Source organism: Neofelis nebulosa, chromosome 1 (assembly GCF_028018385.1).
Source record: "Neofelis nebulosa isolate mNeoNeb1 chromosome 1, mNeoNeb1.pri, whole genome shotgun sequence".
Classification (NCBI taxonomy): Eukaryota; Metazoa; Chordata; class Mammalia; order Carnivora; family Felidae; genus Neofelis; species Neofelis nebulosa.
In genome coordinates, this window is record NC_080782.1 from 4,447,000 (window position 1) to 4,460,646 (window position 13,647).

General features: G+C 45.6%; 1 long non-coding RNA gene across 1 annotated transcript; it reads right to left on the reverse strand.

The window, feature by feature from the left end:
* Positions 1-1,293: 1,293 nt before the first annotated feature.
* LOC131503617 (uncharacterized) lies at positions 1,294-12,457 on the reverse strand. The gene is made up of 2 exons (XR_009257487.1): positions 12,143-12,457; positions 1,294-1,510 (listed from the first exon to the last, which is right to left on the reverse strand). It is a non-coding gene; the product is annotated as an uncharacterized LOC131503617 (long non-coding RNA).
* Between the last annotated feature and the right edge of the window lie 1,190 nt (positions 12,458-13,647).

The following is a 13,647-nucleotide window of genomic DNA, read 5'->3' on the forward strand; positions in this document are numbered from 1 at the left end:
TAAAAGATCTCATCACTGGATCTAGAGGGTCTTATGCTAAGCGAAAGAAGCCAGTCAGAAAAAGACAAATGCCATATGATTTCACTCACCATGTGGAATTTAAGAAATAAAACAAAGGGAAAAAAAAGGGAGAGAAACCACCATTTTAGAACATTTCTATCGCCCCCAAAAGAAGAGCCTTTTGCGTCCCCAGTGAATTCCCCATTACTCCCAAATTCCCCTAACCCCGCTGTGGATAACCACTAATCTACTTTTTATCACAATAGACTCCAGAAATTTTACAGAAATAGAGTCATGGAATATGTGGTCTTTTGTAACTAGCTTCTTCCATCCAGCGTGTTTTTGAGGTTTGTTCCTGTACTGTCGTGAATCACCCCTTCCCTTATTTTATTGCGGCATAATGTTCTGTTGTCTGGATGTACCATAGTTTATGTTTCACTTCATCAGTGGCTGGACACTCAGTCTACTGCCCTTTTTTGGCTGTCGTTAATAATGAACATTGGCATACCAGATTCTGAGTGGACACACAATTCCATTTTTATTAAGTACGTACCTATCAGGGGCATTTCAGGAAACTGCCAGTCTGTCTTCCAAAGAAACCGCACCATAGTTCATTCCCAACAGCAGTGTGGGAGGGTTCCACTCTCTCCCTATCCTCATGTGTTACTATCTGTCTTTTTGATTGTAGTCATTCTTGTGGCTGTAAAGTGATATCTCAATGTGGTTTTTATTTGTATTTCTCTGATGGCAATGACGGTGAGCCTCTTTTCCTGTGCTTATTGGTCATTTGTGTATTGTGTTTTTGGAGAAATTTCTATTTGTGTACCTTGTTCATTTCTACAGCAGATTATTTGTCTTTTTATTTTTGAGTTGCGTTTTTACACGTTATTGGGTACAAGTCCCTTAACAGAATATGATTTGCAAAAAATTTTCTCCCATTCTGCCGGGTCTTTTTTTTTTTTTTTTTTTTTTTTTTACCTTATTGATAATATCTTTTGAAGCACAAAAGTTTTAAATTTTTATGAAGTTCAATTTAGCTCATTTTTGTTGTTGTTACTTATGTTTTGGCTGGTATATCTAACTAATCCAAGGCTGAGCTTCTCGTAAGGGTTTTATAGCTTTAGCTCTTACATTAAGGGCTTTGATTCACTTTGAGTTAATTTTTATATATGTGTGCTTATATATATGTATGAGGGATCCAAATTCATTCTATTGTGTATGGATGTCCAGTTGCCTGAAAGCCATTTATCGAAGACTATTCTTTCCCCCATTAAATTGTCTTGGTGCCCTTGGTAAAGAGTCTATTGACCAAGAATGCTAAGGTTTATTTCTGGGCTCAGTTCTATGTCATTGATCTAGAAGTCTGTGATGATGCCATTACCACACTATCTTCATTATTTTTGCTTTGTAGTAGGTTTTGAAATTAGGAGGTGTTCTTTTCTCAGATTGTTTTGGATATTCTTGAATTTCTTGAATTTCTGTATGAATTTTAGGATCAGCTTGTCAAGTTCTGCAAAAAAAAAGAAAGCCAGCTGAGATCTTAATAGGGATTGTGTTGAATCTATGGATCAATTTGGAAAATACTGTCATCTTAATAACATTAAATCTGATCGGTGAACATGGCTTATCTTTCCATTTATGTAAGTCTACTTTAATTTCTTTCAACGGGGTTTTATAGTTTTTAGGCTGTAAGTTTTGAACTACTTTTGCTACATTTTTCTAAATACTTTATTCTTTCTAATGCTAGTACAAATGGAATTGTTTTTGCAAATTTTATTTTCAGGTTTTTTTATTGACAGTTTATATAAATAAAATTGATTCTTGTGTATTGAATATGTAACGTGCAACCTTGGTGAATGTGTTTACTCCAATAATTTTTAGTGGATTCTCTCAGAGGTTGTGTGTACAATATTATATCATCTTCAAAGGGAGATGATATAATTTTTTTTCCTGTTTAATCTGCCAACTTTATGTGCAATTGTCTTATGTAACTGCCGTGACTGGAGTGCCCAGTACAGCGCTGGACTGAAGTCATGTGATCAAAGATGCATGTCGTGTTTGGGTTTAGGGGAAAGCATTTGGTGCTTCATTGTTAAATGTGATGTTATGGGAGTTTTTCCTAGATGCCCTTGGTCAGATTGAGACTTCCCTTCAATTCTTAGTTGTTGAGTGTTTTTATCAAGAAGAGCTGTTGAATTTTTATCAACTGATTTTTCTGCCTCTACTGAGAGAGTCTTGTGGGTTTTGTCTTTATTCTGTTAATTGACAAAATTAATTGACTTTCGGATGTTAAACCAACCTGACATTTCCAGGTGACACCCCACCGATCAGTGTGTGTGATCCTTCTGGTGTCTTCCTGGAGACAGTGTGCCATGTTTTCTTGAGGAATTCTGCACTGCATTCATAAGAGATATTGGTCTATAGCTTCTTCGTTTTAAGGTCTTTTTCTGATTTTGGTATCAGGGTAATACCAGCCTCAGAGAATGGGTTGAAAAATGCTCCATGCTCTATTTTTTGGAATAGTTTATAAAGAATTGGTGTTGATTCTTCCTTTACTATCTTTACGTTTGAGAGTGTGAGTCGGGGAGGGGCACCAAGAGAAGAAGGAGAATCCTAAGCAGACTGGAGCCTGACATGGGGATCAATCTCACGACCCTGGGGTCATGACTTGGGCAGACATCAAGAGTAGGGGCTTAACCAGCTGATTCCCCCGGAAGCCCCTCTTCTTTTAACGTTTAAATGAAAAAAAAAAGTTTGTCTCTTATCAGATGCATATTTTAATGCAATGTTGGATTTTTAAAAACATTTTTAATGTTTATTTTTCAGAGGGAGAGAGAGACAGAGTGTGAAGTAGGGGAAAGGACAGAGAGAGAGGAAGACCCAGAATCCGAAGCAGGCTCCAGGCTCGGAGCTGTCAGCAAAGAACCCGACGAGGGGCTCAAACCCATAAACCGTGAGATCATGACCTGAGCCACAGTCGGAAGCATAACCGACTGAGCCACCCAGGTGCCCCAGTCATAAGGCTGGATTTTAAACAGTATTCTTATGTCACAAAACTACCAGAGGCCACCATGGCTTTAATGAAAAGAGAAACTGTCTCCTGTACCAAATTGCACCCTGATGATAGAAATGTGAACAGAGCATTGCTAAGCAAACTTGATAATAGCTACTAGTTACGCGCATTGTAAACGTACAGGGATACTTTGGAGGACTCGGGGTTTGGACCGGTACAGGGAGGCATCACAGCACGGGTGGCTCGATGGCCAGAAATGCAGTCGAAAGGTAGCGATGAAGTGTGCCTTCCTCCCCAAACAACCAAGAGAGGTCCAGGAGAACAATCGGGGGAAGACCACACCTGCACCAAATTTTAGGACAATGGAGTGCTTACCTGGGTGGCCCCCGTGGCCTGTCCCACACCAGTAGCCCGCTGGGCCGACTGCTCTGCATTTCCCCGCCTCACGGGAGCCCCGCAGCTGCAAATGTCCATAATCACGGGAAGTCCCCTCGTTTTCTGCTCTGTGGTTGAAATAATGACAGTCTCTCTTTTTATTACTGTTCTAATGGCTTCATGTTCTGAATCACCGTGATATTATTCGTAATGGCAAAGGGGTCTCATTTACCAGAGACAAAATTTCCCCCATACATCACTTTAAGAGCAGGCGAGCAAGCTGACAGGTTAACAAAGCGGCCCCGATAGGCGGTGGAGCCGTCAAAGGACACGGCGGTAGAAGGGAGCGAGTGGGGAGGGGACCCATGTGTTTCGCTCAGTCCCTCATTCCGGGTGATACTTACCTGGGACAGACAGCACGCTTCTTTGGTGCCTGCCTTTTATCCCAGCAGCATTCCTTAAATCTGTGCCAGTTTACTTGGCACCTGGGGCCTTCCGAAAACGTTTACCCCATCTCCAAAATGGGATAAATAGCATCGCCTTGAAATAGAAAGCACACGGCCCACGGCAGAGGCAACACGCATCCTTCCCGCCAGCTACGTAGGCACAGCTCTGTCTTACAAGGGGGTCTGAAATGGTGGCCCAACCCCACCCTCACAGCACTAGGTGATGAAGTTTTATCTTTCCTAAGGTGTCCTGAATTTCTCCTGCACTTGTGTCTGGGACTTGAAAGCCACTCTTTCAATTCTCTGGTCCCACGGAGAACACCTGTTCTCCTTCTGCACGTGACAGCCACACAGCACCAGCCCCCCCCCCCCCCCCCCCCCGCCGCTGCTCACTCCCTGCCCAAAGTCAGGTGATTTCCCCCATGGTAGCAAAACTGGCCATGGACGGCACATCCTGAAATGCGATCCAGGCTCTTCTGGAAAGGCAGCAGCTTATACTGACCAGGGGCGCCTTCATCGAGAGGGCACCCCATCTCTCTTGCCCCTTCTGGCCTCTTCCTTCCTATCTCCCCCTCCAGTTTGGGGGCCTTCCCTTCTCGCGCCAGCAATGATAACATCAACACCTCAGATTCATTCCCCTGTGGTGTTCTTCCAGATTCTACTCATACCAAGCCTCACGGGTGCTTACAGGCGCTAAGTGACAGAACGGGCCAATATTGTACCGTCTGCCCTCATTGCTGACAGGACGCTGGTGTCATCATTCCTCTGTCATCAGCTGGGACACACTTGATAGCATTCTACCCGGAAAGACCCCGAGAGAGATGGGGCCACAACTATGGACACCAAGGGGCCGCTCCGACACCTCCTTCCTGTGCCTGGCCGGGAACCTGAAGAAAGAGCTCAAGGTGCGTTTCGACGATTCCAGAAAGAGGCTTCCTTGGTGAGGGAAGCATAAAATCTCTAACTTATTCGGAGCTTGTAAACTTTTGTTTGGATTATTGTAGCTCCATATGTGTCAAAATTAGACGTGAGAGCTGCAAACACGTAAAATAGTGTCACAGCTCAGTTCCCGTTGCTGAGAGGAAGGGCGACCTCCGTGGCTGAGGTATTTCAGGGCGACGGCTAAAATGTCCCGCTCTTTCTTGTGTCACGCTCTTCCCTTTACTTCCCCTGCTGTGTGAATGTTCTAGAAGAGAAAAAGGCACAGGACTGGGCAAGGTCCCAGAGTCAGCGATTGGCTGGTGAGGTCCTGTTTGGAAGCTGCTGCTGTCTTCCCAGTCAGGCAAAACTGTGTCTCATGAGTGGGAAATAGAGAAGCTTTCGCCGTACTCCACAGCCCGCAGGTTCTGTGAGTCTGGTGTCTGGGGAGGTAGAGGAGAAAATACAGAGGATGCTAACAGAACTAAATCTGGCACCGAGAGGGCAGAAAGGGCAGGGGAACCCTGAGAGAGCCCTGGGCGACTTCACAAAGAAGGGACAGCTAACGTCTCTTGTGTCTCAGCCCACGCAGGCTGCCGTAACAAAACTACATAGACTGGGTGGCCTGTGAATGACAGAAATCTGCCTCCCAAAGTCCTAGAGGCTGGGAAGTCCGTGACCAAGGTGCCAGCAGATCCGGTGTCTGCTGAGATCCCTCGTCTTACTTCACAGATGCCATCTTCCCTGTGTCCTCACATGGCCGGAGGGGGCAGGGAGCTCTCTGGGGTCTCTCTCTCTCTCTTTTTTTTTTTTAATTTTTTTTAATGTTTCTTGATTTTTGACAGAGAGAGAGAGACAGAGCATGAGCGGGGGAGGGGCAGAGAGAGGGGGAGACACAGAATCTGAAGCAGGCTCCAGGCTTCAAGCTGTCAGCACAGGGACTGACACGGGGCTCGAATCCACGAACCGGGAGATCATGACCTGAACTGAAGTCAGATGGTCAACCAACTGAGCCACCCAGGCGCCCCAGCTGGGGTCTCTTTTTTGCAAGGGCCATCATGGGATCCCTCCCCTAGGCTCCCCAAGGCTCCACCTCCTGATATCATCGCCTTGGGGGCTGGGATTTAAGACACAAATTTGGGGGAAGGCACAAGCATTCAGGCTACAAAACTCTGGTAAAGCCCCTTTTTGCAGACATCCCTTGTGGGAAGGACCCTCACTGAAGGCACACAGGCTGTCGGTGTCTTGCTTCTGGGCTCCCCCCAACCTTGTTCTTGGGGACTTCTGGTAAAATGCAGTGTTTCTGAGCAGACAGACAGATCAGGGTGACCCTTCCCCGGCACCTTCCTTGCCGGGATGAGAGGGGAAGGGCTGTCTGTGCTCTGGGTGCTGGAGGGACGGGCCGGAAGGGCCAGTACCTTGGCAAGACGGGCTGAGACCTGCTTAAATGAACTCCCGGCTGGGAGGGCCCACAGACGTTCACCTTCTCAGCACTTCACGTTTGCAGTCCTGAAGAATCTGAGAAAGCCGAGGCAGGACCTTCGATGGGGAGGCGAGGACAGGCGAGCCCTCGGCCGCCTCCGGCTTCTCACAACATCTGCGTCCTAGCATCTACGACTGAGACACCCACAAGGAGCGGGTTCTCGGTGGTGTCCGTGGGCAGCTCCCTTTCCCTTACAAGATTCCCCTGAGGAACAGGTGTCGTTAAATAGAGACCCTCCTCCATCCCACAGGCCTCCTTCATCAGCTGTGTCCTCCTGTTCCAGGGGGAAGGGCAGCCAGCCTGCTGTTGACCGTGTGTCTAGACTCTCCGCTCAGTCTCTGCATCTGTAAATAAGGAACGTAATTTGCAATCCACAGTGGTGTTTTTTTTTTAATCATCTTGACCAGTTAAGTATACAGTTCAGGGGCGCCCGGGTGGCTCAGTCAGTTGAGCGTCCGACTCTTGATTTCGGCTCAGGTCATGATCCCAGGGTCATGGGTTTGAGCCCTGAGTCGGGCTCTGCTCTGAGCCTGCTTGGAAATCTCTCTTTCTCTCCCTCTGTCTCTCCCCTGCATGGGCTCTCTCTCTCTCTCTCTCTCGCTCTCTCTCTCTCTCTTTCTAAAATAAAAAAAAAAAGCGTACAGTTCATTCAGATGAAGTACATTCACGTCGTTGTGCAACTATCCCCTCTCTCCATCTCCAGACTTTTTTTTTTTTTTTTTTTATCTTCCCAAATTCAAAGTCGGCCCACTAAACGCTAAGTCTCCATTCCCGGCTCCTCACAGCCACCTTTCTGCCTTCTGTCTTTATGAATCTGACCACTCAGGTCACTCGTACAAGTGGGATCACACTGTACTCATCGCTTTGTCGCTGCCAATGTCACTTACCGTGATGTTCCCAGACTCATTCAGGTTGTTGGCTGTGTCCGAATTTCCATTGTTTTTATGGCTGAGGAAGATTCCGTTGTACGCGGAGAGCACGTTTTGTTTATCCGTTCATCTGTCTGATGGACATTTGGATCGCTTCTACCTTTTAGCTTTCGTGAATAGTGCTGCTAGGCACAAATATTTCTTTGGGACCCTGCGCACATCCAGAGGTCTGATGGATCGATCATTTGGAAATTCTACTATGTTATTTTAAGACTTCAATAAGCTTATCCACCAAGCTGCTGCTCTCTTTTAGTATTGCTACGTTGCTACCCTGTCCTACTTTCCTCGCTGTTTTCTTGACCTACCGATGTGCCAGAGGCTCTGAGCTCTCAGAAAATGCCACAGCCTACCTCCTCTCCATCAGGAGAAACATCTGGAGGTGCTTCATGCAGACACCAGGTCAACATCTGTCTCCAACTCCTTCAGCTGTTATTTCCCTGGATCAAACTAATCCTTAGGAGGTAAGCATTCACGGACCTTATCCTCTACGGTTACGTAAATTAATTGTTTTAATCTTATATATATAGGTATACACATAGTAATATATAGTATATAGTTATGTATGATATATATTATATATATAATAATATTGCATATAAAATATATATTATATATCAGCTAATCCATGGCATATATAATGTATCTATATCTGTATATCTTATTGGTTCTTTTTCTCAGGAGAACCCTCATACACACCCCCAAGATAAGATCCCATAAAAGCCATTGGAAATCTTTTAATATGTTTTTAAATTTTCGTTGCTCAGAATAGGAAGAGAGGAATCTGTGTCTGGCCTAATAGAGGGTGTCTCTTGGTGTAGTAGCTGAGAGCACAAGCTCAGGAACCAGACTGCCTGGCTTCAAATCCCGGCTTCACCAAGTGCAAACAAGTTGATGTTGGGGTGATCATTCAACCTCTCTGTGCCCCAATCCTTTCATCATGTAGGTAGCAATATTATTATAGAAAGCTTTATGTAAGCGTTTGCTAATATGGTGACTGTTATTACTATTATAATTACTACTGACATATATTAAAAGGAGTCTTTTTTTTTTTTTTAGTTTTTTAAAAAGTTTTTCTTAGAGAGAAAGCACAAGCAAGGGAGAGGGGCAGAGGAAGAGAGAGAGAGAATCTTAAGCAGGCTTCACGCTCAGTGTGGAGCCCGACTAGGGGTTCCATTCCATGACCCTGGGATCATGACCGGAACTGAAATCAAGAGTCAGATGCTTAACTGACTGAGCACCCAGGCACCCCAGAGGAGTCTTAAAAACAGTGATGAAAAACAGTGATGCTACTGAACCAAGAGCATGTCTGGGATACAACTGCCAACGCCTGTCTCTGGTAACTAGAAACTTCCTAGATACTCACGCCCCCACACATGCATGCCCACTCACCCACACAGGCATTCTCACAGCCACCCGTGTTCCTCCTTGACCTCAGGCTTCGGGCCATTGTTTTTCCCGTCCCCTCTCTCTCTCCCTCTCCTTGTCCGTGTCCTTCTTTTAAATCTGGGAGCTGATACTGGACATGAGGGGTGTCCCTCTCCTGTGGCTGAATATGGCAGGTGTAAATTAAGGGGGGGACGGCTTTCAGAGATGAAGTTGCCTGGCCAGGTGAAGAACCGTGTTAACAAGGATGTGACATCAGGGAGAAGCTGGGGGGGCCTCCCGGAGAGCTCAGACCTCCTCCTGAGACACATCTCACCCCTGTCCTCTGCTCTTTGGGCGTCTCCCTGAATTTACCAGGGAGGAAATTCCCGGTGTTACTTACACCAGTTTAAGTCAGGTGTTTGTAACTTCCTTCTCCGGGTCTCATTATTTAGTGTTTTGGGGAAGTTTGGGACAATTCCTTAGCACATAAACCATGAAAAGCGAGCAGTGTAGGCAAGAAGTCGATTTCCCTCTCATAGTTCCTTCCAAAATGAGAAACTAGTTGTGTGTGAAGTCCTGGTTGCGGAGGAGCCATAGTGACCGGTGTTGGCTTCAGACCCAACCCAAAGGCAGCAAGCTGTCAGTCAACCTAAGGCCAGCCTTAAGATGGAGTGGCAACAAATTCTTATCGTGTGTGTGTGTGTGCGTGTGGCTGAATTAACAATAAGGCCAGAAGCTGAAGAGGTGGCAGGAGGTAAGTGCAGAATTTTGGCCAGGGGAATCCGGTTGGGGACCAGGGGTGGGACGTGTGGATGGACGGCAGGATCAGAGGGCAGCAGAGCAGCCGGAGGGAGGCCCTGAGGAAAAGGTTCAGGGACTTGAGTTCTCTGCGTGTCCGTTTCTGTGGCAGCTGTGACAGGTTACTCAAGACTTGGAACAGATTTGTGCTTTTGGAGTTCCAGAAGTCACAAATCCAAAATGGGTTTCATGGGGCGACCCAGGCATCACGCTGGTGTGTGCCTTCACAATGCTCTAGGTGACAATCTACTGCCCTGCCTCTTCCCACCTCTGGAGGCACTTTCCGTGCATTGCCCGGCTCCCCATCCCCTCCATCTTGCCAGCAACGCAGTTCACTCTCTTTCCTTCTGCTTTTATTACCTAGACTTCCTCTCTTCTGTCCTCAGTTAACTCTCCTTCCACGCTCTTCGACATCTGCAGGGAGGGAAAAATTCTTCCTCTACCCTTCAAGGTCTTCCAGCTGGACGAAGAATTACATTTACCTGAGACAGGTTAACAGGAGAAAACTCTCAAAGTTTTATTACGTGCACACAGAGGTCCAATAAGGAAAGAAATGGCCAGGCAGGCAGTTTTTATACTTTTGGGACAAAGAGACAATAACTTTGTGAGCAATTAACAGGATAAAGAAAACAGATGTTTGGGATCTTTAATTAGAGAGGAATTCTAGGCAGATTTTGGGCAGAGGTAGCAGATGAGAAAAAAAGGTAACAAGATTTGTTTCTATGGCTTTCTCTGCTTAGAAGGTTTTATCTCTGGTGATAAAGATGTGTTTTTACGTCTCGGCACAGGGAGGGTATCATCCACACAGGAGATTTACTTCCTGCTTTCTGGGGCACAGAGGAGGGCCTGCATGTCTTTGCACCTGCTGTTTCTTAAGTAACTTTTATTTAAAGTAATCGATATCCCAGGGCACCCGGGTGGCTCAGTCAGTTAAGTGTCTGACTCTCGATTTTGGCTCAGGCCGTGATCTCATGGTAGTGAGATTGAGCCTGGTGTCAGGCTCTGTGCTGGGCAATGGAGCCTGCTTGGGATTCTCTCTCCCTCTCCCTCTCCTTCTGCCCCTCCCCTGCTTGCACTTGCTCTCTCTCTCTCTCTCAAAAAAAAAAAAAAAAAAAATATATATATATATATATAATAATCAATATGCCAAAGTGACACAATCCCTCTGATTACATTTACAGCCCATCAGGAAAATGCAGGAAAATCTCCTCATCTCAAGATCCCTAACTGAAGCATATCTACAAAGAAGCTTTTTTTGTGTAAGGTAACCTTCACAGGCTCCAGGTATTAGGACCTGTATATGGTTGGGGGACATTCTCCTCCCTACCACACTGGGGTTCAGATTCTGATGCCCAGGAGGCCTGAATTCCAGTCCCTGTTTTGAGATCCCTGCGTTATCCCTCGATCCCTTGACATGTTACAGGCCCTGGAATGGACTGCAGTAGATCTCAGTCTATTTTTCTGTTTTATTTATGCTCCTGGGGCTGCGAGACACAAAAGTAAGATTAAAACCTGAAGTAAAAAAAAACAAAAAACAAAAAACAAAAAACCCTGTCGTGATAAATACAATTCTATCCTTGGACAGTTTAAATATTTCTGTTAGGAAACTTTAGACCTAATAAAAATTTTATGAATTAGCAAGAGATAAAATAAATATACCCAGAATCAATTACATTCTTCCATACCATCAGTAACCTGGAATGCATCATTTATAAGGAATTTCTATTTACAGTAGAAACGAAAACATAAAATATTTAGAAACAAATTTAAGAAAGGAGGCATGACCTTTATACAGCAAGTGACCAAAGTTTACTGGCAAATATAAAAGCCTTGAATACAGAGATCGCATCCCACTCTCTAGGTGGGAAGGCTAACCTATGATAATGTCAGTTTTTAGCAGATTAAAAGATGGATTCCACTTAGTTTGGGTATGATTTTTCATGGGACATTAGGGAAGGGTTTTCAAATTCATCAAAAAAGACGCAGTTGAAGTGTGTTTCCACAGAAGACCAGGAAGCAAAGAGACGGTACCAGGGTGGCCATGAACGTGGTGGCAGAACTAAGGGGCCAGGATTGGGAAGCAAGTGCGCATGTGGGAGCTGAGTCTCAGGCAAGCCACGCCTCTCTGAAGCAGTTCATTTCCTTATTTGTAAAATAGAGGCATGTCAACATCCACAAACGAATTCTGAAAGGCAGGCTCGCGGAGTCTTTAAATAGAACTGATACAATGTGTTCCGGAAATCTGTTTCTGATGACGCAAGCCATATTTCCTGTGACGCTGGGGACAGGGTTTCAATGTGAAGGCCTTAAATAAAAATTGTCCTGGGACAATAGAGAAAGGGAAAAATTAATATTTTAAATGAATGTATTGGCTTATTTCATATAAAATTAAGCATGGATGCAGAGTGTATTTAATAAGGACAAATCAATTTCAACCATGTCACAGAACAATTTAATGCGTTCAGTTTGGACGGAAGCAATTTTAAAATATCCTCCTTGGAAAGAATGGAAGATTGGCAGTATTTTGGCTTCCTCTATTGTTCCAGCACTTTCTGTAGGCCGTCTTTCATCAGGAAGGGGTGCATCAGGTTGTGAGGGGGAGCGGAGGACGTCTCCATGCTGACCTGAGCCCGGAAACAGGACTGCGCACCCGGGAAAGCTGACAAGAGGACAGAAGAACAGACGGTTGTTTGTAAGAATTTAAAGTGCGATGGCTAAGCAGACAGACAATACACAAAGGGGGCAGCACAGAGGCGAAGGATGACTGGGAGCTGTTCCTGGAATAAATGATGAGGTCTGTCAGAAAAAGTCTCACCTGGCAAACTTCACCGAAATAGAAAGCAAATTGCCCAGATGCCCTTGAATCCTCTCCCTCCTCCTTGGGCTCCTGAACAGCGATCCCGGCACGGGCAGGCAGCTGAAAATGTCTGGGCGCCTGGCCCTGTCCTGACTTAATCTGGCAACACTGTGAGCAGGCAGCCCCCCAACTCAGGGCAAGCAGGTGCCTAGGAGGTTAGAGCTCCGAGACCTCCAGGGGGAATCGGCAGGAGCCAGGCCCCACTGGAAATCACAGGCACCCCCGGCCGCTTCCCCTGTCCCGTCCCCCTTCCCCAGGGGGGCACTTTCTTAATAAACCACGCACAAGAATTCTTATCTCTGGGAACCTGGAGTCACAAATAAATGCTTAAAAATAAATGAAAAGAGCAAAAGAAATTACAAATAAAAGTCATGTGACACACTGACTTATCTGCAGTGGCTGTATGGTACAAAGGGTCACAAGACAGAATTATTACAAACACTTCAGTAAGAAAGTGATGGAGGGACACAATGGAAAAAAACAAGAAAGATTATGAACTGGAGATTCAAATAAGGGGAAATACAAGCGATCAAAAACCACCTGGTCATATGATTCTCAACTTAGGAAAAGTAAATAAAACAAGATTTATTTGTTCCCATTAGACGGGAAAATCTAGAACACTTAAAATAATGAGGGCCAGTGGACGTGAAGGGAAATTATTATTCTTAAGCACTGACGTCTTTATAGCCAGCCACCTTGAAAGGCAATTTGGAAGTACTCCCTAAGATGTGAGATGCCCCTAACCTGTACAGGGCTCCGAAGTTTTAACATCCTTCTTTGTTCATTCATCCTAAAAATATTTGCAAAGTGACAAGCACGTACCTAGAACTGTCCTGAGCACGGGGTGCTGCTAAGTATGATAAAAGGCCACTGGGAACCTGGGCTAAAACCACCTGCTTTTTGGCCTCCTGAGCCAAGGGAAAAGGCACCCCAAAGAAATGCGGGAGCACCCCAGTCTCAATACACAGAGCAGGCTGTACGGGATCCCTTACAGGGTCTGGGCTTGTGCGGAAGCGGGAAAGGGTTGGATGCTGTTGTGAAACAAAGGCAGTTTGGTGGTTTGGATCTTACCTATTTTTATCTTGGAGCAGGAAGAACCAAAGCAGAGCAGCCTTCGCTAGCGATGGGCGGAAAGGTGGGACAGAATGACGGGGATGTTTGGTCATTCCTAAGGCTACAGGGCTGACTCAACACTGTCATTCCCACGGGGTTATGGGGTAGCCGTGTTGAGCATTATTCGTGGTTCAGTTAGAAACATCCCGGTCTGGCTGCCGGCAGCCAATACAAACCATTTATTTTCTTAGTACAAACCATTCAACCCTCTGCCTGGCTGGGGACTTGCATTCTAATGGGCAGAGATAGGCAATCACCAAATGAACAAATACGTATGTGCTGTAAGGTCAGGAAGTGATAAGTACTCTTTAAGAAAAATAAAGAGGAGAAGGGGGTAGGGAGAGATATCA